At 42.7% G+C, this 26081-nt stretch overlaps 1 long non-coding RNA gene across 1 annotated transcript in view; it reads left to right on the top strand.

Moving 5' to 3' along the window:
- The first annotated feature begins 15978 nt into the window (after positions 1-15978).
- The window catches only part of LOC125183728 (uncharacterized), a 29001-nt gene continuing 18898 nt past the window's right edge, over positions 15979-26081 (top strand). The window contains exons 1-3 of the long non-coding RNA XR_010834322.1: positions 15979-16161; positions 16864-18647; positions 19360-19526. This is a non-coding gene — a long non-coding RNA (uncharacterized lncRNA). The remainder of the gene's footprint in view (positions 16162-16863; positions 18648-19359; positions 19527-26081) is intronic.

Here is a 26081-nt window from a genome sequence, read left to right as displayed (position 1 = left end):
GATGAATGAAGAAATGTTCTGCTCTTCATCTCTGCATTTGTGTTAAGTTGCTTCTATCAAGGAGAAGAATTTTAAATAATGTTTAACTGTCGTGTAGGAACTGGAGATGAAAAAACCTAAAGATATGGGACTTATACTTTAAAATGCACTGTTGGCCTAGATTCCCCTTCAGTCCAAAAGGGTTATGAAGATAAAATAGTGCTGGATCGAAACGCCTTCAGTGCAAAGTCTGCTCCCCAGTATTGCTACAGTGACTTCAAAGTTAACTGGCAAGTACTACAGTTGCATTCTCAGCAGGGGCAAGTGAATAAAAAGGCTTTTGTCTTAGTGATGCTACCCCTTTATTTCTGCTGTGGATACTTCTTTAAGGAGATCACCTGAAAGGAAGCAAAGCAAAATGCATTAGTTTTATTTTTTGAGCAAACCCTTCCTGCTGCCTCTATTCTAGCATTTGTATGTGGAAGATGGGATCTGACCTTTGTTCCCTGTCTTGTAGGGCAACTGCTTCTGAGGCCTAAGTCTGTGCACAGCAAAACCACGTAATGCTGACTTGCTCAGTACAGCCACCTCCCAAAGTAGAGTAAAATATCTTGTCTTCATTTCCAGGTGGAGTTGAGCAGCGGAAGGAACATATGTTCCTACAGAGGAGGAAAAAAGAAAAAAAAAAAAAAAAAAGGACTTAGTTTCATGGACTTGTGTGCTAAATTTTGGTTTAATCATGGCTGGCTGATTTCTCCCTCCGCCTTCTGTCTGCCTGTGGTGGGCTCTGCAAAGCACAGCAGCCGCTACCTTAGAAGAAGAGAAGGGGGAAAAAAAAGTCTCCCTCCATCTCTGGCAATAGACGACTTTACTGAAAGTCAATGCCATTCCCATGCATTTATCACTGCCACTCTTGCTCTGCATATTTTTGGTATTCGCCATGCATTGTTAGCGGTGATTGTCATGTAATTAAATCACTGCTCATCACAAGAGCCTATTTTTATGCTGAGATAAGCATCAGAAGTCTGCTGCAGCGTCCCCCAGATCAATAAAGATGTTCCCTGTAGGATTACAAATAGTCTGGGGTTGTACAGGGCACTGGAATTAATTAGGAATGATTTCTCTTTTTCTTTCTTCTTTCAATACATTTTTAATTGTTTATCCATTTTCGATGTGCTTGTTTTTAACTCCACCATGATGCCCAGATGCTTCTGTTCAGACCTTTTGAATATGTGATATGATATCAATTTGGGCAATACCATTTGCTGTAAGCACTCACTATTATCATCATCTTTCTATAGTCATGGGTGACTATTGCTTCAAAAAACATTTCTGAATGTGATATTTGCATCTCAGGCTTTGCACCTGAGATTACAATTAAATGGGTTAATTAAGTGGTGGGATTTAACCAAATGCAACCTGCAACCTTCAGACCCTCTCCTGAAGATTTGGCATTTTGATCAGACAAGACAAGGGGGTAAGCGGAGTGACTTGGGATGTTTACTGAGGAAGTATTTGCACAAGGTCACAGAACATGTGTGGCAGAAAAAGGACAAGCTCAGAGATCTCCCATTTTCAGATGGTTCTGGAGCTTGTTTTCTAGGATAGAAATGGCTCTTTTAATATCTCTTAGAAGATTGTACAAATGTACAGAAATGTATTTGGGGTAGGTAGATAAATAACCGTGCTGAGACATTTGGGAGCTGCTTTTGGAAGAAAAATCAATTCTGATTCCTTTTTTTTTTTTTTTTTTTTTTTTTTTTTTTTTTTTGCTGTGTGTGTGTGTCAAGGGGTAGTTGTACCCCAGTGAAAATTGTGGTGAAAGATCAGATTTGAGTCTCTGGATTTCCAGGGTGCTGGAACTGACTTAAGGACGGCACTGATGTAATTTTCTTTAAAATTGGATTAGAATTGGGAAGTTCTGTAAATCTGTGTTATTCTTATATCCTTAGTGTCTGGGAAATGGAGAGAGCCCCAAATCTGAAACCAGCTTTACCTTGGAAGATTGATGTCTTTTGGAATTTAATGTGTGCTGTCTACCCTTTACAACTTAAAATACCTGCTCCTTGCGCATGGTTTGCCTGCAAAGCAAATATTAGAAGATCTAGTTTTGCTGCCTAAACTGTGTGCAACATCATCTAAGTAACAGCAACACACACCGGATTATTTTGGTTTACACTTTCCTATCCTCATCTGTCTGCTTTCCTTAGCCTTGTCATTAAATTTTCTCCTGCTTACGTGCCAGACTGTTTTTATCATTTTCCATGGGGCATTGATCCATCATGAGGACCTTCTGCTGCTTGTCCATGCCTGCTGACCTCTCCTGCCCACAGGGCAGTCCAGGATTAGCAGCAAGCTCCATGTGGCTTTCTGCTGAGAGTGGTGTGTACTGATTCCAAGGAAGCCCTTTGAGTCCCATCATTTTCTGTAGAGGTAAGAGCAGGTAAAAGTCCTGATGGGTCATAATGGATTATTTTATAGGGTTCTTAAAAAGGGGCTAACCAAAGTAAAATCAATTAAAGTGTCTGTTTGGTAGTAGGCTGAACTAGAAGTACAGGTTTGAAATTATGTAGTATTGACTGGGTGTGTGAATGGAGACTGTGGACCATCTGTGTAGGATGTTGTATAGTGAGACAAGTTTCTAAAAGCAGAGTGGTGCTGCCCATGAATATAGGAAATATAGGAAAAAGGCTGTATATATAGGAAAGGTGGAGGTTGTCATCTTTGCCCATGCCATGTCCTTCTCATCCAGCATCATTAAAAATGGAAACATTCTTCAGCTCTGCTGGGGAGGGAGTGTTTGCTCTCTCTAAGGCTCAGGGAAAAGTTAAATTCCTTCTAGGGAACAGAAGCAGTGTAAGGATTCCTGTAGGGAAGTACAGCCACTTCTTTACATGAAAAAGAAATCAACAGTTGAGCATCATGCAGTTGCTGTACCAACGTGTGGTTCTTCAGGGACTGTACCTGAAGTGCACTCATACCAAATGCCTGCTGAGCTCAAAGGCTTTAGATCAGGCTGCCTATCCCTATGGAAGGGATAAATAGTGGCCAAGCTTATTGCTGATAAACCAAGAGATGGTTGGACTTGATGATCTTAAGGGTCTTTTCCAACCTAAAAAAAAATTATGATTTTGTGAAGTGCAGCTAATGCAGAGAAGGCGGTGATGCCCTGGATGGGGTTTCGTACATGGAGCATGGCACTCCTTGGAAACAACGCGTGTAGGTGGGTTGTGGCCCCTGCTGAACGAGGGGGGAGCAGCAAACGTCGCAGTAGGCAGCTCTCAGCTCTGTGTGCACATTGTGCGTTCAGGTCAGCTTAGAGGGGAGCACTGGAGCTCTTGTCCTGCTCCACACAGGGCCCAGCAGGCAGGGTAGAGGTTTGGTTTCCATGCAGAGTGTAAGGGGATATCCGAAGGATGGGCTCAGCCTCCCCTTCACATGTGTCTTGAGGCCTCCAACCAGCCCAGGAGCTGCCAGAAGACTGGGGTGGGGAAGACATCAGGGAGGTTTCTGTAAAAAGAACCCCACCCATCCCCCAAAATTTATGTCGTTCATCCACGGGTTTTGCAAAATCTTCTTTCATGGCTACAGGACATGGCTGGACCTTATCTGTCCTGTGTTCTGGCCGGGTTTATTTTGGGGGTGGTCAGAAAGGAAATCCCAGTGTGGAGGTGGGTGGAACTTTTTTTTTTTTTGGTTGTTGTTGTTGTTGAACTGATGTAAAAAAGAAAAATACCTGGCTGTTTGGAAGGGTTTGAACTCTTAGCATAAGGCTTTGGAAGATGGATGAGCGGTCAGGGAAGAGGTGACGGGGGTTCAGAGGTCCTGTGGCGTAAGTCACGGATGCGAGGAGTCACGGTCTCGCAGTGAAAGTATTGGAGCTGGCTGGCAGCAGTGTGTTCCTTTGCAGTCACCTCACCAGAAGGATTTCCTGTCTGAATATGCAGATGTGCATGCAATTATTTTACCTATCTGCCCAAACACCATCCGCGTCCCCGCACGCTTAAATAAATCTTGGCGCTGTCCCTTTCAAAAGGCATTTCGGGTTCAGCCTGGTTGCCTGCATCCTGCGTGGTTTTGTTCAGCAGAGTCCTTGCAAACAGCCTGTCTCCTCTTCCCTTTCCGCTTCCCCTTCCTCCTCCTCCCATCCCACCACAATCACTGCTGCCCAGACCCATCCTTCACTCGCACAAAACTGATTTCTGTTTATGGAGCAGCTGGCAGCAGCGCCGCTCGAGCGCTGAGCGATGACTAAGAAACAAGCCCACTTTTCCCTTAGCTGTCAGGAGCTTTTAGAAATAACACCCTCCTCTGAGGAAGTCAGAATAGCAACAGGAAAATAAGTAAAACCTATTATAAAACAGTTGTCCAAGAACTTAGGCACGGCGCGGGGTAGAGATCAATATGCTGTGAAGGTTAAATCTATTTTCACACTGTGTTCTATTTCACAGTTTAATGGTGTTTTAATGTGTCTGTCACTGAGCCCCTTTCATGTTATGCAGGTAGAGCCTTTACAAAGGAGAAATAACGTTGGCTTTACAAGCTTCACAGTAACATCTTATTTACCAGCTGAGATCTGACGCTTTCCTCTCTGGAGATACGCCAGGGTTTGACTATTTTATTTTATTTTTATTTTTTTAGAAGGCACAATGTGGTGTTGCATTTACAATAATCTTTAGATAGCTTTTGGGGAATGCCTGTAGGGATGGGAGCAGCAGGAGCGTGTGTGTGCTTGTGTAGAAGGGACAGAAATATCTACCGCTGTTTGCACAAGCTGAATGCATGGAGGATGTGCAAAATTCCCCAGCTCAGGTTTGCATCCAAAATGGTGTGCTCGAATGCTTTAGCTCAGACTTGGCTGAAGCTGGGATATCGCATTGGGCTTGGGGAGAGTGTAGGGGACAAAGGCAGTGGAGAAAGAGGAGTGATCACAAAGGCAAAGAAGGAGACATGGTACAAAATCCAGGGTATGTGTGTGCTAAAGCACACGTACAGACCTGTCGTCAGTGTTTGGGAAGGGGTTTCTGTTTGCCCACCTCAGCTCATGCCTTTTGCCTAGAAGACTAAGAAGGAAAAAAAAAAGGCAAAACAAAACAACAAAACACCTGTTTTGCTTTAATCCTCTAGGAACAGGCTGTAGGAATAGAGCACACTGGAGAATGAGATAATATTCAGGATTATTTGGAGCAACTTGTTAAAACCCTCAAGCTTTCCCTCCCCCGGCTGCCTTGCCAGGGCAGCATGCGTTTGCTCTGTTGGGGGCTGTTGAAGGCTGCCGCTTGCCCAAGTGTGAGTTTTTAGACTTGCAGAGTGTTGACTTGGCTTACCCTGTGTATCCCTCTGTAGCAGAAATGCCTGCAATGTGTGTTTTGGCTTCGCTGCGCTGCGTGCTCTAAGTCCGTCTCTTTCCCCCTTCCGTTTCCCATTGTTGGAACAACAATCTTCTGGTGGGTGCTGAGCGCCACCGGCCCTGTATTGTGGGTCCAAAACAAACTCTCCACTAGTGAGTTTTCCACCCTCCATACGGTAAAACTCCAGCGCAAACAGCAGCTGAACCCCTGGTGGGAGTCTGCGTCTGGAAATCCTGCGACTGAGCTCATGGGACAAAACTTTGTCTCGAGCGATACTGCTGAGAAATGAGCTTGTGTCCTTCGGAGCCGGGGGATCAAAGGGTTCGGACTCGAGAGCAGAGGTGACCTGGTTTGGGAGGGCTGCAATGGTCCCACCCTACACACACTGCCACCAGACTGCAGCTGGTTGCATTGAAACGGTCACCAGTTTGCTGGACCCCACAGCATCGAGGTCCTTGCTTTACCTCTCCTTTCCAAGCAGGTGAAAACCTCTGTGAAGGTGCACAGCTGGGGACAGAAAACTTTGGGAAGGCAGAGTCTGCTGCCAGACCATTCTTCTGCCCTAATTTTGCAAGTGGGAGATATTCAAACTTCCTACCAAGGCAGGTTGTCACTCCTAGGTTGTCACCTAGTACTCCAAAGTCTATGGTACATTCATTACATTCATACCTGGCATTGTGTAAAAGGCTTAGAAAGATATTTTCTTATCCACACCAGAGCCTTTTTTTTTTTTTGGGGGGGGGGGGGGGGGGGCTGGGGGGGGCGGTGGTAGTGATGGTGGGGAATGGAAACGAACATGAACCTTTTAGGTTCATTTGCCTCTATTGTTTACAGCAAAGCACTAGTCCATGGATATTTGAATTACGAGTTTGGATGTATGCTTCAACAAACGCCCAAGTGAGGCCACCTTTCTGGAAAGAGAACTGGGCACCTGTTGGGGTCCTAACATTTAGGGACCAAATCTATGCAAGTTTGGCTCCTTAATTCTAGAGTTAAAAGATTAAACTGAAAAATAGAGAAAGCTTGCCTGATTGAGCAGCTTTGAAGTTTAATGCCAGCTTTTAGAAGTAAAATTTTAATACCTTTGGCAGTCCATAGCCATGTGCCTTTTATTAGGGGTTGAAGTTTTGGAAAAGTGACAAAAACACCACTAAAATAGAAATGCTTCATTATTATAAACTCACTCTTTCCTGCTTTGCAGATGAGACCTGGGGAAAAATATGTTTGTTTGTTTTGCTCAAAAGAAACATTTACTGAGATCATTAAGTTATAACCTCAGATTTACTGCGAGTTTTCTCCTGAACTATTGAAACACCAAAATCACAGAATAGAAGAAAATAAAGTGTTAGAGACAGTAAGATGTCTAAAATGATGTGACTTTTAAAGAACTAGTGAACACCCAGGAGTTAGGTATTAGTAGTAACACACATGGTAGTTAGGTGCTCATCTGCAAGGCCACATTGGGAACAGAGCATGGCAGCGGAGATAAACCCCGGAGATATGAACAGGTCCATGAAAGGAGAGGGGACTGGATGCTCACAGATGGAAGGACATTAGAATCACTGAGCATCAGCTTGGGGAGAGGTTGTGTTACTGTCAAGAGAGACAGAACGCTGAAGATTTGCTTGCGTGGTCCATAGAAATTAGTTCTAATGATATATAGTTTAGTTTCTCTTTTACATTTTCAGTTCATAAAGCTTGGAAAATGTGTTGAACATTTGAAAATGCTGCATGATGCCACACAGAGACCTCTAGCAGCCTGCACGAAGGTTGTGGCACTGGGCTCCGAGATGTCGACCTTCTGCAGAAGGTCATAGCCGGTCCCACCTGCACATCACATCATCTCCAGTGGACTCATACCTATGGAAATTTTCAGCTTCTTGAGCTGGGTGAGCATGTTTTTGAAGTCATGCTTCTGATGCTGAGGTTCACTTACGTGTGCACTTATGCTCACTTATTGTCTGTTCCAATAAGTTTCCTCACTTCACATAAAATTAATTCTCTGTAACATTAGACCTACCAAAAAAAAAATATCAAATAAGCCTCCAGTGAAGCAACACAATTGAATTTAAATATCCATAAAACATTATTTAAAACTCCTACCTGGGTCTAACAATTTGTGAAATTTAATGGAGAACAAACATCATGAAGAAATCTCTTATCTTGCTACTCAGTAAGTGGTTTCTTTTAAAGAGCCCCTAGTTACACAGCAGTGACATACCAGTACATGCCACCAGACTATTTTTTCTGTTTTTATAATTATAGGACCCAACTTTATATCAGGTACATAGCTTAATGTTTTGTCAGCAATGCTTCTATTTATTTTTTTATATTATTATTTATTATTTTTTATTTTTTATTTTACTGTTAGCTTTGCAGATGTCCAGTCAGTTATGTCTGAGAAGTAAATCAGTTCATAACCTGATAGTAAGTACTGTGCCACAAATAGAAATGTAAATGTTGCTCTGAAACTCCAAGATTTTTTCCATTTCCAAAATAGAAAGTGGCAAACAGTTTAAACTTCTAATCACATTTTGTACATTTTATTTAAATTTCCAGCTATGTTTCATTATAAGACTTGGGAAAATATTTTGTAACAAGGCAATAGTTCTGATAATAAGTGAAATGAAGTTATCACAAAAAAAAAAACTTAACAATTATCCTTCCCACCCAAACCTTTTCTTAGAAGCCCTATTAGAAATGTTTAATGGCATTTTACTCCCACTGCTGCCAAAGAGAGTTTTATCATTGACTTAAAGGGAAGCAAAGTTTAACTCTTTAATTTTTGCATTAGCAGAGAGGAACAGTTCAATAGTTAGTGGATTTTGGACTTAACCATAGCTGTTGCAAATAAGCCTGGTACCATTTAACCCGAACTGAGCTGATCCCAGTTCACCCCATTTAAGTTCTCATCCTCTGCCTGCAATTCCCTGAAAAATCACTGCCAAGGTGTCATCATGATGCAATGGAAAAAAAAAAATCCAGTGATTGTAAAGAAATTGCTATAGTCTGCTGCAGGCAATGCGCAGCCTGAAACGCGATAGTCATGGTCCTGACACAATGCCGACGGGAAGCCAGGAGCTGTCAGAAAGGTCAGAATTTCAATAACATGTCTGTGCATTTAGTGCTCTTTGCATTCTCTTGTCCTGCTCCATTTCCTTTTCATGCCCCTTTCTAGCATATGCATCCTCTCGACAGAATTTCCTGGACAAAAATGTAGTGAGTAAATAAATGAGGAAAGTTTCAAAGCCAGAAATCTCCTTCAAAACCTTATGGAAAGAGGTATATTTTGGAGCATAAAGATAGTTATGGCCCACTGAGCTCTCCCGAGCAGCACTCCTTTCTACTTCAAAAAGTTTGTACTTTTGCTTTTTCTAAAATAATTTGCTAAAGCCCTTCTTATCTTCTCTGTACTTGCCAGTTCTGCTTACAGATGTTGCATAAGATGAAGCGCTTACAAAGTGGGATTGGCTAGGTTTAGGTCTGAAATTTAGTCCTCTATACCTAACAATTTAAGAGTTGTTCTCTGGTTTGTGACTGCAAAATTATATAGACCCAAGTGCAAACTAGATGAGAACTGGTGTCCTGAGTTTATCCAAGTAGCCGGTGCCTGGGGAATCGAGTTGTGGACATTCAGTCCAGTGCTGTAAGTCCTACTTCTGAGCAGATTGCTGATCTTTACTTTCCACTTATGGACCCCTAAAATATTACCAGCAGAGAGGAGGATTCCTGTATAACCATCAGCCTCTGAGAAAGGGCTTGATTTTCACAACTACCTTTGCAGTCTTTTTGGATGCACATATACGATTCCATTCAGTTTGAAATGTTTAATGGCTTATTTGAAACTGGCTGCTTGCTATTTGTTTTTGCCTTGAAGGAAATGTTTCTTTGAGTACAACAATTAATAAATATTTAACAAATAGAGAAATACCCCCAAGTCAGCATCCACAGCCAGTCATTCCAAGCAACCTTTGCTTTTAGATACGCCATTTCTACAGCCTCTTTGTTAAGGCATTCATGTTTTCAAGCCTGTTGTCCACTCTGAGAAGGCACACTGATGTTCTGGTTGCAATTCATCACCGATTGTATCTGAGCCTTTCTTATTTCAGCAGATAAAACAACTACCAGAGGCTGCATGTCTCTCTTAGCAGGCCTTTCTGCTGGAAATGCAGTAGTTCTTTTCTTCCATGGAGTTCTTTAAGAATGAGGAATTATTCACAGCTGCTGGATTTATGAACTGAACACAGCAACTGCATGCTCTGTATAGCCTAAAAATGAAGCTAACTTTGACTTTCAGTTTGTTTCTTAGCAAATCAGCCATGTGTATTCCCAGCAGGACTGCTGGAGAGAAACAGTGTCCAGTGTGTTCTGGCCCTGTGTAATCTGCATTTCTAATTAAGGCTATTCGTAAGTCTACTTATCTGACATGTGCAAAGAGCAAATAATAAAGCAGTGAGAAACCAGCAATCTGCAATGAAACCTTTGTTTTAAATTCCTTCTTTTATCTCTCCCTCATATAAATGCCGTGTGCCTGTCACACAAAGGATGCCTTGACAATGGTATCCGCGGCTGCAGAGGCTCGTGGCACTTTTGGTTGTTCTGATCTGCTTTCTATCTCCAGACCCTTCTCTAGGGAGTTACGCACTTGGACACCATGCATTTGATCAGAAATGGCTCTGAACGCTTCCAGATCCTGTTGATTTACATGGGATTTGGGGTCGTTCAGCACCTTTCAGGGCTGGGACCCTGCTGCAGCTAGGAGTTGATTCAGCTTTTAATTGTACTTTCACCTTGGAGCCCAACATGGCTGGTTCAGGAGCTGTGCTAAAGCACAACCATGTTCAAAACAATGGCTTTTTAAGTTACTCACTTGTGGTGTCTTGAGTCTTTGGTATCTCATCTCTATCAGGAGAAGGGCTGGATTTTAAAACTTTTAAAACAGCTTATACCTTCAGCATTTTCTCTGATAATTTATCCTGTTTTGCAAATAACCTCTGCTTTCACCCAGCTGGAGCCTCACCGAGGAGCAGAGTTTCTTCTACCCACTGTGCCACCCTTTCTGCTTGATACCTTGGAAGCTGACTTGGGCTCCGGTGTTTGCTGACAAGGTACTATGTTTTCAGTGAAGCCTCCTTCTGGGAGAGAAAGTCATCCAGCCTGCCCCACTGATCATCAGGCTGGGTACCTTTGTTTGGGAACTACTCAGAAGAAAGGGGAGAAATGGTGTGGAAACCGAATCTCCAAAGGTATAAAATATTAAGGGAAAGGTTAAAGGAAATAGTACCACCTCCCTGGGATGTGGGGTACTGATATTTCCTCTAGGAGTTTATCACAATCTGTTGCTTCAGGCAAGAATTTAATGGCATTGGAAAACATTAGGAAATGTCATTTTGCTGATCTTTCAATTTTTGATATGTAGCTATAAAGGAAAACTTTTCCAAGTGTTTTAACCCAACATCATCATGCTGCGTAGGGGGAAACTGAGGCTGACTTTTCATCTTTTCTATAACAATGTAAATGTGCAGGTAAATTTTATTGTTTATTTTCTAATTTACTTTTCCAATGCTGATAGAGTACAAATCTTGAAGGTGTGCTGGTAGAGGACTACTCTGTAACACCACAACTTCCCTGCGCATCCATCTGTTGGATTTAGACAAGACTTCATTTCAGAGGGGATTGGTTTAGATCTTGAGACTTCTGCTGTTTCCGTCAACAAAGGTACAACCTGCAATGTTAGATCACAGTTCTAGTACACAGAGCTTTGTTACTATGACAATTTGTTCTGAAACCCCACTATTCTGTCTTTCTCAGGTACCTCATCTAAAATGGTGTGTCTCCTGTACTCAGAAGTCACAACAGACTTGTCTAAATCATGGATTGCTTTAAGAAAGCAAAAAAATTTAAAGCTCTCCGAGGCTTTTTTTTAGGCTTCTTCTCACTGCTGAACTTGCAGCAGTCCCTTCTTTCTGTTTTTCATGATTTCTCCACTGTTCTCTTGCTGAGATGTTTGTACTGTTTCTTGCTTTTAGAAACCAGTGCTAAAAAAAAAAAAAAAAAAAAAAGTCTTGTTATATATAACCACAAGAACTTGGCAATAATTTATTTTTCCTTCAAAATTAGCATCATCTTTTCATATACAGGTTTTCTCAGATTTCTGTTGCTTGAGGAAGGACTCTGGAGCTTTGTTTTTGCTGGGCATAATAGAAGATATAGAAGATAAAAGAAGAGAGAAACGGTGGCCCACTGCTGCGATTGGGGAACCTAGTCCTTCCCTTGGTCTATCAAGTGAGTCAGTGATGGACGGATGGATGGATGAGCTTACTCTCGTGACCAGATGGAGGCAGGTTGGAGCTGGGGCGCGTGATCTTGAATGCTCTCCTCTGTGAAGAGATGGGGAACATAACTGGAAGGGAGGACTCAGAAAAGAGGTAAAGAATCTCTGAAGTGGGTAATCTTTATCCCATTTGGGCTGTTTTGTCTCCTCATCTTTGCGTTGCTCTGCCCATCTTTCTTTTTTGTTGCAATTGAGGTGTGCCATGGACATCTCCAGTTGTACCTTTCAGGGTTTCTGCTGCCTTTGGCACTACGTTTTGCAGAACTGCTTGGTGAACAGGATCAGAGATGCGTTTCAATCATTTCTCACCTGCCACCTCTTTCCCTGGGTTAAAATTCTGCAAGGTCTCATTCCTGGTTTGATTCATAGCCTGGAAGACAAGAACACAGCTGGGGGCTGCAATATGCAACAGGTATGGGAAGGAAGGGAAATGCTTTATGCTGCTCTTGTCACTAAAAATAGATCTGTAGAAATCCTCAAGAGTAAATACAAATAAGAAAGAGTAGAACCAAATCTTTTCTTTTTTTTTTTTTTTTTTTTTGCTAGCCACAGAGGAATAAATGTGTTATGGGCACACACGCACTTCACAATCCCAGACTGCAACATGCAGCTTTTATTTTAAATATGATCTTAGAATAACAACTTGTAAAATGAGAATTTCCTGCTTCTCTCAGTCCTTGCAGAGGCCTAAACCAAGGTCAAAGACATCCCGTCTGTGACCCTTGGGTTAGGAAGATCAGACCTGAGCAAGTCTCACCTACTGCGTGAGAACAGTGACAACCCACCTACCTCACCCATCGGAGGCTGTGAGAATGAACGCACGGGGGTAAAGTGCTTTGAGATCCTCAGACTGGGAAAGGTCAGGAGAGCATCGCCATCTCTTTCAGGAGCTCCAACACCAAGGGGAAAAATAAATCACACAAAACCTTAAATAGGAAACCGCAGCAGCTGTCAGATTAAATCTGTTACAAGTGCATTCCACTGCCTCGCTGAACAGTGTTTTATTTCACACCTCAAAATGTGAGCCCCTGTGCCATGGACTTGCTCCTTTTTCCCTATTCCCCCTAGATGACTTAACAAGCTGAAAGTGCAGCTGGAAATTAATGCTTCCTGTCTTTTTAAATAATGTGACATTGAAATCCCAGTATTTAATGCGTTGGCATTTAACATGCCACAATATTTCAGTTACTTTGCGCTGGTTGGGGTGCAGAAGTGTTATTACAGCTGTTCAGAAATTCTGACAAAGAGGTGCATTTCTCTTTTTTTTTTCCCTCCACTATGTCCCACCATAATTGCTTTTTGCTGCATCTCTGAACCGTAACCATGGCGATCCGCCACATTCATCAGAGGACCCTCTTGTTGTTTTGCTTGTGCGAATGTAAGAAGAGGGGGGGAAAGCAAGAAAAAAAGAAAGGGGGCATAAAATATTTGTGGAACTTTCCCAAAAAGCAGTGTTTTTTTTTTCCTTCTTCTTCTTTTTTCCCCTTTTCTTTTTTTTTCTCTCCTAATGACAGAAGCTGCATTGGAGAAGTGGCCTGGCCTAAACACCAAGGACTTGTTCATAGCCTAAAAAAAGGGAGAGGAGGAGTCTGGTTTTGGAGGTGTCACTCTTTGTGGAAAACAGACTTAGATAACTGGAGCTTTCAAGCCGTTCCCCCCTGAAAGGAGGAATTGTTTTAAGTAGAAGGGGCAGAAAAGGTTGACCCTTTTCCACTTCTGTCTGACAACAAACTGGTCCTTGTTTGGAGAACAAGTTAATGTGGAACATCATTACCATATTAAAGTTGTGCCATTTCTGACTGGGAAGAAGAAACTGCCTGGCTTTGGACAAGGATTTGGAGCTGACCTTTCTCTGGGCTTGCAGGGTAGGTTGTCTGCTACTCATGTCATGGGCAGAGAGGAAGAAGAGATGCAGAAATCAATAGCTGTGGTGGGGCTATGAAGGGGAAAGGCAATGCTCTAGCCAATTCCATCAGCCACTGTTAGTGGATTCTCCAGGACATAATTAAAGAAAACTCATCAGTGGTTCTTAGAGCTTCTGTTTGGGATCCTGTAATGTAGACCATGAGCATGGCATAATTTCTACTGTCCAGTATGTCGGGTGAGATGGCTGGAGGTGAGGGTTTAGAGCCCTGTAAAACCTAGCTGTTCTTTCCTGAGGAGATCTAGGAGCCCCTCAACATGTGTTCATGTTGATCTAGTTGCAGAAGAGATTTGTCCCCCTGTACAGCTAATACAGCTTATTTTCACAGAGTGTGAACAACTATGTGAGATTTCCCTATCCTTCAATGTGAGAGCAAGGCAGGGCGTGATGAAGCAGCTGTGCTCTGGACCCTATGCCAGCAAGCACCAGGTGATCTTGAGAGATTCCCCTAATGTCCTTGCTGTGGCAGTCACCTGTGGCAGTACCCGACTGCCTTGTAAAGCAGTGACTTGAAATAAATCCTCATCTGAATTAATAATTCAATGTCCCAAGGCTGTTAGATGCTATGGTCAAGGACTAGGATTTGTTTAGGTTTTACAGCATTTGTCACGGGGGCTCTGGTCACTGGGACTTCAGAGCAGCAACAGGCAGCTGCTGACTCAATTAATCCTAAAGTCCAGCTTGAAACTCCTTCGTTCAGAATCCTCTTGTACTCCTGTTCTGCAACAGTGGGTAGCACTCATCAACAGTGCACATGGAGCCATGGCAATTAGAGGGGTTTCTAACCCTCCTTTCCCTAGCAGCCAGCTAGGCCTCTGCCATCACTACCTTCCTCACTAGCAGTACTGGTGGAGTACAACCTATGTGCATATCTCCAGCACCCCAATTTGAAGTTAGGGACATCACCAACACATCCAGCCCATGTTGGTGACTTCAGTCAGTTCGCTGGACCACGTGTGGTGCTGTCTGAGGCAGGGGCATGCATCTCCTCCTGCCAGCAGCACGGAAACCCTGGAGGAGGAAGGTTCCTCAGGCAAAGCTACTTATTGAAATGCCTCAGATTGGGCATTTGCAGGAGAGGCAGAGCCACCAGAGCATTGCTCAGTGACCTGAGATGTATTTGGTTGGAAAATGTCTGGTTCTGTTCTCGTCTGGGAGCCATTTGATCCGTCCCCAAAGACGCGGTGTAGCAGAGGGCCTGGGGCCCTCCCATGGGTGACAGTGGATACACTGGGGTCTGCAGAGCAAAATGGGTTGTCGACAAGTCAAAAAGTCTGAGACCCATTTCTAGGTGGGATTGTCAATATAAAACAACAAAGCAAAAAGGACTCCAGGCTAAATGTTAGCAATGATTATTTTTAATGTTATTTTTACTGTTTCTGATGTGTTCTTCAATCTGTCTTGTTGATGTTTATTTTTCCATTTGTGATAAGGGTCATATGTCATGCCTCCATTGCATCAGGTACTATACAACCATGTACTGTCCTTCCCCCAAATAGTTTACAAAGTCTTTCTATGTGGATAGGTTCTCACTGGCACTGAATTGTGCATGCCCTTTAACAGCAGTTTGGTAGAGGATCTAGGACTACTTCTCTTCTCAAAAGCAGTGAAGAGTTATGAATGTCCTTTATGGAAATAAAATGGGATTTAAAAAAAAAAAAAAAGTGACATTTTGAAGTATTTTCCATAATTAAAATGTGAAGCTATTCATAATAATTATCAACATCTGAATATTGAATGGTCTGGATATTAGTATAGTGAATTCTGTTTGTTCCTGGCTTCTTTTCTTCATGTCTGTTCCCTTCTCTCACATAAGGAAAACGTTCTTCCCACTTACTCCCTAAAAATGTGGGCCCTAAATGATGATATCAAAATATCTTCAGATATTTATCAACCTAAATACACAACTTCCAAAATACTCACATTCTTTGCCATATTCAAAAGAAGTGTCTGTACATGGACAAAAGCTCTGTATGCTGCTTGCAGTGTGCAATCAGAAAACAAAGGCAGAACCTTGTTTATGAGCAGGACCTGCACTAAACGCATTTCCAACCATGCTTAATTAGGGATTCACTAAGTAGATGTCTGCAAATGTAGAAACCTATTAGTGAAAAATTCTTATATAAAGCTACTCATGATATAAATACTGAAAAAGGGTAATTTAAACGGTGGTGAGTAAAAAGTGAAATGGCAAGTTTTCATTAAAGAGCTGCCTTCTCTTTTTAGGAAGGAAAACAACACACTGAAAGAGCTGTGTAAGGTCCCACTGGACCACGTGAAATCCCAGCCCGTGAGACTGCAGGAGCTCTGGGAGTACAACTTCTCATCCCAAGCAAAAGGAGTGCAGTATCAGCTGGGCTCGGGAGCTAGCTTTCAAACAGTGCGTGCTTACAACCCTGAGGTGCCAATTTAAACTTGGCTTTTTTTTTCCCCCAGACTTGAGCAACGCCTAGAGTCGTCAGTCTCCTGTGGGTGAAAAACGATAAACAGACTCTCAAGGGATGCATCTTGGCGGAGCTAGAAAGGTGCACTTTCCATTTTGCCAATCTCCGAGTGAATTGCTCTGGTATCAGGTAGGTTCTGAGTCACAGATGATTTACTTTTAACTCTGTTTCAGTTGTTGTGGCTGAACGCAGAACGGGGCTCCGTGGGGCCGTTTGGTGGAGCTGCCACAGGCAGAGGAAACTGTTTGAGGTTTCCTCGGAGCAGCATTGCGGTGGTTTGCATGATGAGCACCAGCGACTGTACTGCCAGGTAGAGCAAATGGAACTCGGAGCTGAAAATTAAATATTTTTAATTAAAATCCACATCTGCAAGCCACTCGCTGGGAGCCAGGATTTGGCTGCTAAATTATGCTGACACGCTGGGATCACCAGTGTCAGAGACAGTAATCCCAGAGTGTCAGCCAGCAGATCTCGCTGGTTAATATTTAAAAAGCTGCTGGCGCCTGATGGAAACCTTTTTGTGAAATACTCCATCAAAGCTGATTGTTTCTGCTTGTGAGTAGTGTCGTACGTGGGCAGCCTTGCTGCCCTTTCTGTCTGTGGGGTAAGCCTGGTCTTGATGCTGCCCGGAGGGTAGGCTCCAAGATGGCTTTAAGATGTTTTGATGCAATGGCCATCAAATTTGGTGTTATGCCAGCAGTGTGCCATGAGCTAATGTGCGATGGCCTAATTAGACCATCCCCAGAGTTCTTCTAAATTGCTCCACTGCTATTTCAGTGGCTGTGGATAATCTTTCTTGACCACTCTGTCTTTTCTCCCAAATGTTTTTAGGCAGGAGGAAGCTGGGGAGAGATGGTTAATGTGCTGCTATGGCCATCAAGCCAGGGGCTTGTACCCTGTGCGTCCTACTCCACTGCTGGTTTGTGCCCCTCTGCTTCCCAGCTCATCACCTTGCAGCATTGGCCATGGCCCTCAGCTGATCTCCAAGAGCAAGGATGTTGTCTTGGTGTGATCTGAAGACACTCTGGAGCTGGAAACACACCAGGAGAAGTTTCTGTTCATCATCTTTTTTGCTGTTAATAACGTAACTCTAAATCCATCTCGGGAAATCCTTTTTAATACAGCTGTAGAGACAGGGAAGAGTTAATTGCGTTCCTCTGCTCTGCTCTGTGTACATTATAGGCCATGAGAGAAAGGGTTTGAAGCCTTTTAGCTGGGATTTCAAAGCCAGAGAGTAGAACAGCACGTTTATAGCTGGTTAATATATCTCAGTTCTCATCAGCATTTAGTAACCCCCTACCCTGTCTTTACTGCTTTGTTGTTGTTTATTTTATTTTATTTTTTTAATGCAAACTTATCTAACAGTATGTATTTCATTAAAAAACAAAACAAAACAATACACATCAGAGCTTGCATCCTAACACCTTTTAGCAGGAAAGGAATGATGTCAAGAAACAGATTAAGAAAAAGGAACCAGAAAGGATTTTTGGAAGAGGAAGACTGGAACCTCCTCTTCAGCTCCTAAATTGCAGATTTGGTGTTTGAGTTTGTGTCGACTTACAGGGAGAAACGGGTGGGTAAGAGAGAACTGAGAATTTACTGACTTCAGACATGAAGATCTCCGTAAGACAAATGCTTGTCACCCTCATACATCTTCCCAATCAGTTGGGAAACAAGACTTAATCAGTTGAGACGGTCTGAGCAAATAGGGTTATCTTGCAGCTCTCTCTAAGAGTGGCCAGATTAATACTTAATTCTGTCGAACAAGAAGTGAAGCCTGGAGAAGGCAGCCTGCCTCGGAGAAGGGCTGCCGTCAGCGCCACAAAGGGGACAATGAAACGCGAGCGGTCAGGTTCACTTTTGTTTAAAATCAATTTCATTTGCTCTATCACAACCTGGTTGTGTTTGTATTTTCAGTAATGGCTGGGAATAATTAATTCTCCTTCATTTAACAGATTCCTTGCTCTCTCATCACTTGAAAGAAACCCCCAAATTATGTTAAAAAATGACTTTCACAACAAATTAACTAGAGATTTAAAACCAGTTGTCGGTGTCCCTTTAAGTCAAATCCTCTTTCTGCTTATAGCACAGATGCATGAAAGAGGAGGATGCTGTTCCTGAGCAAGCGTGGAGGAAGATTGAGTTGTGCGTGGGAGGACAGAACAGGAGAACACTCCAGTTACTTGGGCCACTCCTCCAGCAAATTTAATAAGTATTGTTAGAAAGTACTTTGCAAGGAAAAATAAAGTTAATCTCCTAAGCGTAGTTGAATGATGGGGCTGAGCTGGCAATAATAGTAATTAAGAAAAAAACTTTATTGAAAAAAAGTTGGCTAATTTTCTACACCATTCAGCTTTATTCTGGGGGAAGAGGAGGTAGTGGTTTTTATCACACAGTTTCCGAACTGGATAAATCACCCAATCTATAAGCCATAACAAATTCTTCTTCTGTTCCAGCTTTTTCTGAAGTTATTTTTCCTCCAGAGAGGGAGAATTGTAGCCCCAAACTTGATTCAGAAAGGTCCAGGATATTCAAGCCTTCAAAGGTCATTCAGACACAAACTAAGACAGACCATCTCGCAAGCATATGGGGATTGAGTTCAAAATCAAATCTAGGTAGTACAAATACCCAGAAGAATTTTCTTTCCATTTTCTATTTTGCCCCATCACTCATATATTGTACTATTGAGTTATCTAAAGAAATAAAGCATGTTTATGTTATCTAGGTATATTCAACAAACTTTATTCGGCTCCCAAGAGTTCATCCTTCAGTTCCAGCCTCCATCTAAACTTGGGATGTGTGGATCTGTAAATATGTCAGTGCATCTTTCTACATCCTGTTCCTAGCAATGGCCGATAGCAATACTTCAATGAAAGGCCAAAACTGAACCCAGAATGTCTCTTAACGTAAAAAATTTCTTTCTTCACTCTTCCCCTGGCCCCACCCTCCTGAATCCTGAATACATTTAAGAAGAGTCATAGTAACCTCTTTTAATCTTTAGCTGGTGAAACAAAACAAACTCCCTTAATGTCTTCATAAGTGAGCCATTGCATTCCTGTAATGTATTGGTACCCTTCTTTATACTTGTAACAGTAACTTTGTTCTTAAATACAGGTACCAGAACTAGATGAAATACTCCTACAGGTTTTTACCTTTCAACACCGATATCATTATTTTTGTTTTTAGTAAAAACTCCTCTACTAATGTATTCCAGCCACTCTTCAGGTTAAAAAAAAAAAAAAAAAAAAAATAAATGCTAGATTCTTTTTTTCCTCTGTGGCACTTAATCGATTAAATTGTTCAGAACTATAACTTTCCCTTTTCCAGGGTTTGGTGGATCTTGGGAAGAGTACAGCTGTGGCAATTTCAGTTCGATGAAGCCAGAGGACCCTACACTGTTAATGAAATATTACTCCTTTTCTTGGCATCTCTCCGGTCATTTTCATCGTGACTTGTACTCAAAGCAGGGATGTCTATGTGCCTGGATGGGACTGGTAAGATGAAGAGAAGTCACAATTCTGTCATAATAATTCTATAACAATATGCTAGGTGATTCCCTCTTAGCCTGTGTTCCTAATGTGTTCTCAAACATAGAGATGAAAAAAGGATTTTCAAACACTGAATGGGAGCGTTGGTTGTCCTCTAAGAACCTTTTGCTACTGGGTTGTGCAAAATTAAAAATCGATTCATGTTGCCTATCAGGTTTCTGAAGAGCCGCAAAATCAGTCGAAGCAAATGCTGGGGACTGTGGATTGCACAGATGGTGCTTCAGTAGCTCCATTGTGGTTTCCTCTGCATCATCAGTTTAGTCCAGTAGGGACTGTCCCAAGTTATCATTCACTTTTAGATCAAAGATCATATTTTTTATATGAAGAACACAATTATAAATAGTTTATAAAGCATTAGTAAATTATTAATAGAGAAGAATACTCAAGTCATGAATAACATGTTATAGATTATTAAAAGCACATCAATTCTAGGGGCGTAGATGAATAAACCTGACTAATAATACACTATTGAACAGCCCATAACAATTGATTTACTCATTATTAATATATCTATTGCTACCTTATTAACTTGTTGTTCACTATGAGATTACCCTGACAGTAAATGATTCTAAAATGATTTTTTTTGAAAAAAATAATTTGGCAAAGCCATTTTTCTAGATGCTGAATTTTGATTGTATTAAAGATAAAACATAAGTATTTTTTGTCCCTTTAATAAATTAAAAAATACGTGACTCATTGGTTTTAATGGTTTTCCATAAGCTGTAAGCTTACGAGTAAGCTCTGTAAACTAATTGAGTTAATGTGCAGGCAGGGGAGTAAATGAAAATAATTACATTCATCTAGGGTTTTGAAAGAAGAAAAGTTGACCACTTGTCAGATGGAAGTTAACAGGACTGGTGAAAGCGTTGTCTCTGTGTAAAGTCATCGGTGGTAAGCCTGGGATATACATCTCTCTTGGTAGAAGATATTATCTGAGTGTAGCTTTGGGATGACAGTGGGCAAGGACAGTGGAGGGGGAACGTCAGGAAATGTTTCCTGGCAGCAAGGTCTGTCAGGCTGTGGGATGATCTCCCTGGAGAAACGTCGGAAGTCCTGTCGTTCGAGTCAATTAGAGGGTAGTCTAGACAAATACCCACAAGGATATTCTCCTAAGGACCAGCCTTGTAGCTGGGGAGGGAAATGACATGGGGCATGGGAAAATGACTTCATCAATCTCTGTCACCTTTAAAATGCAGAGGTTATGTTGGTATTGGCTACCCTTCCACAGAGGATGCTAGTGAAGATGTTAATCATAGGGATGGTTTTGTGATATGGGTGGGAAGGAATCAGTAAATACGAAGGTGACTCATAAGAACTGGCAAAAAGTCTTTAGGAGGTGTCCTCTAGTTACTATTTTTTAGTGAGGTCTGTATTAGCTTAGCACATGTGAAAACCTCTTTGGCCTGTTAATAGTGCCTAATCGGTGAGTGTTTGGATTCTGAATGCTCAGATTTTATTATTTTAAACAAAATGTAGAAAAACAAACAAAAAAAAAATTTCAGAGTACCTAAAAACGTTGGAGTGCCTTATGCTGGAGACAGTCATCCTGGCTCCATCCATGGCTGCATTACCCCAGAATTAATGCTGTAGCATAATCGATAAAAGGAGTTCAACCCTACAAGGGTAATTGCACCTGGCTGTACTTCTGTCTTATGGCAGACCTTGGCCCTCTGCAGCAGTGATAGCAGCTCAGTAGCCCTTACTGATGCAGAGCAGCTATGCAGGTGAGGAGGATGATCACCTGAGGGCTTCACCCACCAGCAGAGAGTTGCTTGTAGCAAATGAGCCCCATTGTGGCATTTCTGCTCTCTCCTCCCTGGTTTCTGGCAGATGGGAGGTAATCAGGGCCCCCATCTGCCTGCTTGACCATGGGGTGTTGCAGCAGCCCCCGTTGGTTTTGCAGTCAATGTCAGTGCAATCGGATTTAGAGCTGCTCCAGTTTGGTCAGCACTGGCACCTCCAAGACAGCTGGAAACCAGAAGTGGCTTTAAAGCATCTCAGGGATGCACCAAATAAGCACTTAGCTCAAAAGCCAGCCCTATGCCTCATGCAAGCTGGTAAGGGTCTGTCAAGCACCATCTGTGCTGAGCAATAGGGAAAGAGTTAATGATGGCTTTTACCTGAAGGTAGGAATTATTTTAGTCCTGTACAATAAAAATGTAATATGGTATATCCAAGGCATGACTGTACAAGCCAACCTGTTGTCAGAATGTTATACTGAAGACTGCATTGTAGTTAAAGCACACAGCAATCCTCTCCTTGTCCAGCAGCTTCAAGTCCCCAAAAATCAGGTAGGGAAGGCTAAAAGTCTTTTTCTTTCTCTCACACTATGTAAATTGCCATTGACCTCTTTTGTTTTTGTTGTTATTTTATTTTTTTTTTAAAGCGAGTTCCCAACATCATTAAAAATGAATGCGGGCCTTTACATTTCTAAATACCGGAGGAGCTCCCATTAGCTCTCGCCCTCCTGTCAATGTCTTTTCGGGAATATCAGAGCCACAGATGCAGAGGAAATGCACCCAGCCGGTAGATAACGCCTGACTGCCCTCTGACCCCCGGGTTAAACTGCTGTCTGGGCTGTGCAGACCAGGAGCCCCCTTCCAAGGGATGGAAAGCTGCCAGCCCGCTGTCAGCCTGCCAGGGCATTGCATCCAGCACAGGGACGCGTACACACAATCTCGTTTGGATGCCCTTTCTCTTTGTGCCCCCCTCCCTGCATGACCAGGGCTGGGGGATCGCGCGAGTCGGGGCTGAGCCTCCTATCGGTCGTGTTTTTGTAGCTGCCAACTAAATCTGATTAGTTTGTCTACGTTCCCGGGAAAGCAAATCTGCTGTTTATCGCCAGGTCCATCAGATCCTGGCTATTTCGACTGATGCTTGTTAAGGCGTATTATTATTTATTTTCGTTATTATGCAGTAGCCGCGAGGGTTTTTACAGTCTGTTGAATTATAGGTAAATGGGTGGTTTATCAAGCTAATATAATGAGACTGGTGAGCCAGAGCCAGCGTCTCTGAGCCCCTGGTGCAGTAAGGGAAGGGAGAGGAAGAAAGATGCAGGCAGCTTTGATGTGGTCCTGATGGCACTAAGGAAGGACGAGTGATTGCCTTGATATGCTACAGCTCCATTAACATCATCCTGAGCTGATTGGGGTTCAGTTTTTGGGACTGGAGCTCTTGTTTCTCTTTATCCTATCAGCTGATGGTGTCTCCAGCTGCTATAGCCCTGGTGTGTTCCTCCTCGCCGTGCACTGTCACGGCTGAGCACCTCCCTTGCCCCATCAGTATTTGTGCTCGCAGTGACGCTGCGAGCTCACAGATGGGAAAATGAGATTAAGTGACTCGCCTTGAGTCATGCAAGAAGTCAGCACAGAGCCAGGTGCTGAACTCGGGGCACTCAGGTCCCGCACTCACCCCTTGGCCACCCCGACAGCATCCTCCCTGCCTGTCCTGTCCCATCCCAGCACCACTTACCTTCCTCTGACCTGAGATGGAAAACAGAGGTCATGACCAGGCACACTTTAAAGCACAGCATATAAGCAAGAGTAGTCACAGGACTGAATGGCTTCCAAACAGGATCTTTCTACCTAAAATACATCCGGCTGCTCAGCTGCAGAAAAGTCTTCATTTCCCTCTCTATTATGCTTAGCTGCTGCCTACCCCAGATGTGTCTGTATCTCTGGTGGGTGAAAAGCCTCCTGGGAGGACACAATGCAGAAAGCTTTTATTAGAGTCATTTTTTGTGCACTTGGAGATTCCCATGATTTGCTTTGGCAATGACTGTCAGTGGGACACAGTGTGGTCTTGACGGAATATACACAGACAGACAAATTCCTGGTACTCATCAGTCACCTGGGCAAGAACTTCTACTCTTCACATAGATACTTCTAGTTTTTGTTTTTGCTCTTATTATTATTATTATTTATGCATTTATTATTATGCATTTAGAAAGTGGATTTAAATAAATGTACATATATTTTTCCCACTGTTACTACAAAGGGATTTTTCTTAGGAAAATACAGAAATAAATTTCAAACTGTGAGAAAAGCAGTGAGTACCATGAAAAAGCTTAAGTCAATCATGGATCTTTTCTCAGGTGAAAAAGACCTGGTAGTCTCAGGCTGAATTTTACCTGTTATGCCTATAAAGAAATTGGAAAATGGCACTCAGAATACTACAGGTGCAGCAGGTTTGGTTAGCACTGTCTTCATTTGGAAGCTAGAGGATAGCTCAAGAATGAATTGCTCCAATTTGGATATAAACCATTGCATCAGGCTTAAACACAGCATCACTTAAGCTTCATCCATATGTCCCTCCTGCACCAAAACCCCTCACACACAGAAGCGTACAAGTCTACGCTTAAAACACATATAATCTTGGGAGAGCACATCTGCTGGCAGCAGCTGTACAAAAGCATCCCCTTCTTGCTTTCATCTCCTTCCTAATGGAAAGGAAAATGGAGCATAAAGATATTCTGCAGAAGGTTAAGTGCTCCGTCCAAGCGCGGTGGGTTTGGAGGAGTCAATGAAGCAGAGCCGGGGGGCGGGAAGTGGGCAGGGGGGCCTGGAGGGGATGCAGGGGTTTCTGTTGTTTGGCTGCAGATGTGTTATTCCGATTAACTTGAAAGTGGGAATGCGAGGGGTGAGCAGGAGGGAAGGTGAGGAAGCGTTTTTATGGCAGGAGGTGAAGCTTAGGCTTTAGACAGTGATGGAGATGGCCCTCCTCGTCCCTCCAAGGCCATCTGTTTTTATGTGAGGCGAGGGGTGTAAAACCGGTACGTGAAACCCAAACAGAAGGGGCCCGAATGGCACATGTGGAAGAGCTTAGCAGGCAATGCTTGACCCAGGGCCTGGGCTGCTGCTCACCACTGAGCAGCCCCCGTGAATATGGGCTTTGCTGGACGTGTCACTGGGGTACAGGATAACCCACCTGAAGGGATGGATGATGAGCTCTGCAGTGCGACTATGGTTTTTGTCAAGCTCTGTGGAAAAACTTGTTGGGTTGATGGTTGGCATCAGGGTAGAGATGGAAGGAAGGCTCTACAAAGTCTACCTTCTGCACTATAATACCAAATGTACTTATAACAGCACTGTGGTGAGAGCGGTGTGCTAAACAGAGTTCCAGGCTGGAAGCAAGGAGTAAAGTAAAGGGGGGAAAAAGTACATGATAATATTGAGAATAAAAGTTAATTAAAAAATAAAATCAAGAGAAATGTGTCTCTAAGGCCACTTCTTTCGCAGAGACCACCTGTCAAACACTTCCCTGTCTATAAACCCAAGATTGGCTTCCAATCTACTCTGCAGTTCTTTAATTTTTAATGCCTCTCCCCTGGTCTCACAGGTGGCTATTATAGACAGAAGCTGTCGCCTGTATAGATACAGATGTGCACGATGCAGGCGCTGAACGTGAGTGCTCAGGATTCAGGCACCGACACCAGCCGGGAGTTGGAGCTGCCAAAAGAGGTTGTTAAACTGCAGAGAGCAAGGCGTCTTGGCATTAAGTATTGCCGTGTCTCTTTTCTTCATTCTCTTCTTATTTCTCTCTCTTTTCTTTTTTTTGTATTATTATTATTATTTTTGAGTTTCCAAAACGTCATCTCAATGAGTTTGAACTGACAGCAGCACTAGGTGCTGAGCTGGAGGCAGACAGCTCAAGGTGCGGTTTCTGCATAGGATTTTGAATCTTGAAGCACTGGGTTTAATCCAAGCCCCCTACGTGTTACGATACTTAGCTTTCCCATCACTGTGTTTCCAGGTGAAAAATAGGGGAGTTGTAATTCTTTGCCTGATTCACAGGGGTGTTGTGAGGCTCAGTTAGTTAATTATAGTAAAGCTTCTGAATAATAATCATAATAACATTTAGCAAATGAAAAGCAGGTATTATTATTGTTAAAGTAATGACAAGGCACCCTGCTGAAAGAAGCAAATACGACACTGATTATTAAAATCATTTGTATTTAGTGGTGTAAATGTAGTGGCTGCTTTATAAACCTAGAGATGCAATATTGTCCCCAAGCCATAACAATAAGTAATTCAAAGTGCTTTGTTTGGTTTCCCAGGACATAAGAACAAACAGGTATGTTCAGTCAGAGGGGCCTTCTTTAAAAAAAAAAAAAAAAAAAAAAAAATGAAAGAAAGCAGTGGAAAAGAGAATAAAAGCAACATCTTGTTGAGATGAGGAAAATGCGAGAGTTTTATCTGAGCACAAGTTGGTTACCCTGCCCGATCTGTCTTGTTCCAGCATACTAGAGTTAGGGATGAATTTGGGAAAAGTTGCATGGGGAGTGAAAGAAGCTGGGGCTGTTTTTAGTGCAAGTGGTTGCAGCTATCTCCCCAAAACTTTCCTGCCTTGCCAGGGTACAGCAAGAATATACCCCAAACCCAGCAGGATCTGACCACAGAAGTGCTGTGTGGCATCCTCCTTGGAAAAGGAGCTGACACAAGGGGAAAAAAGGAAGAGTTTGGGTCAAGCCTACTGAAAGCTGGAAACTCATGATTTTGAAGT

The sequence above is a fragment of the Anser cygnoides genome, chromosome 11 (assembly GCF_040182565.1).
Source record: "Anser cygnoides isolate HZ-2024a breed goose chromosome 11, Taihu_goose_T2T_genome, whole genome shotgun sequence".
Taxonomy (NCBI): domain Eukaryota; kingdom Metazoa; phylum Chordata; class Aves; order Anseriformes; family Anatidae; genus Anser; species Anser cygnoides.
The sequence above is the reverse complement of the archived record's forward strand: the minus strand, read 5'-3'. Positions and strand labels throughout refer to the sequence as shown.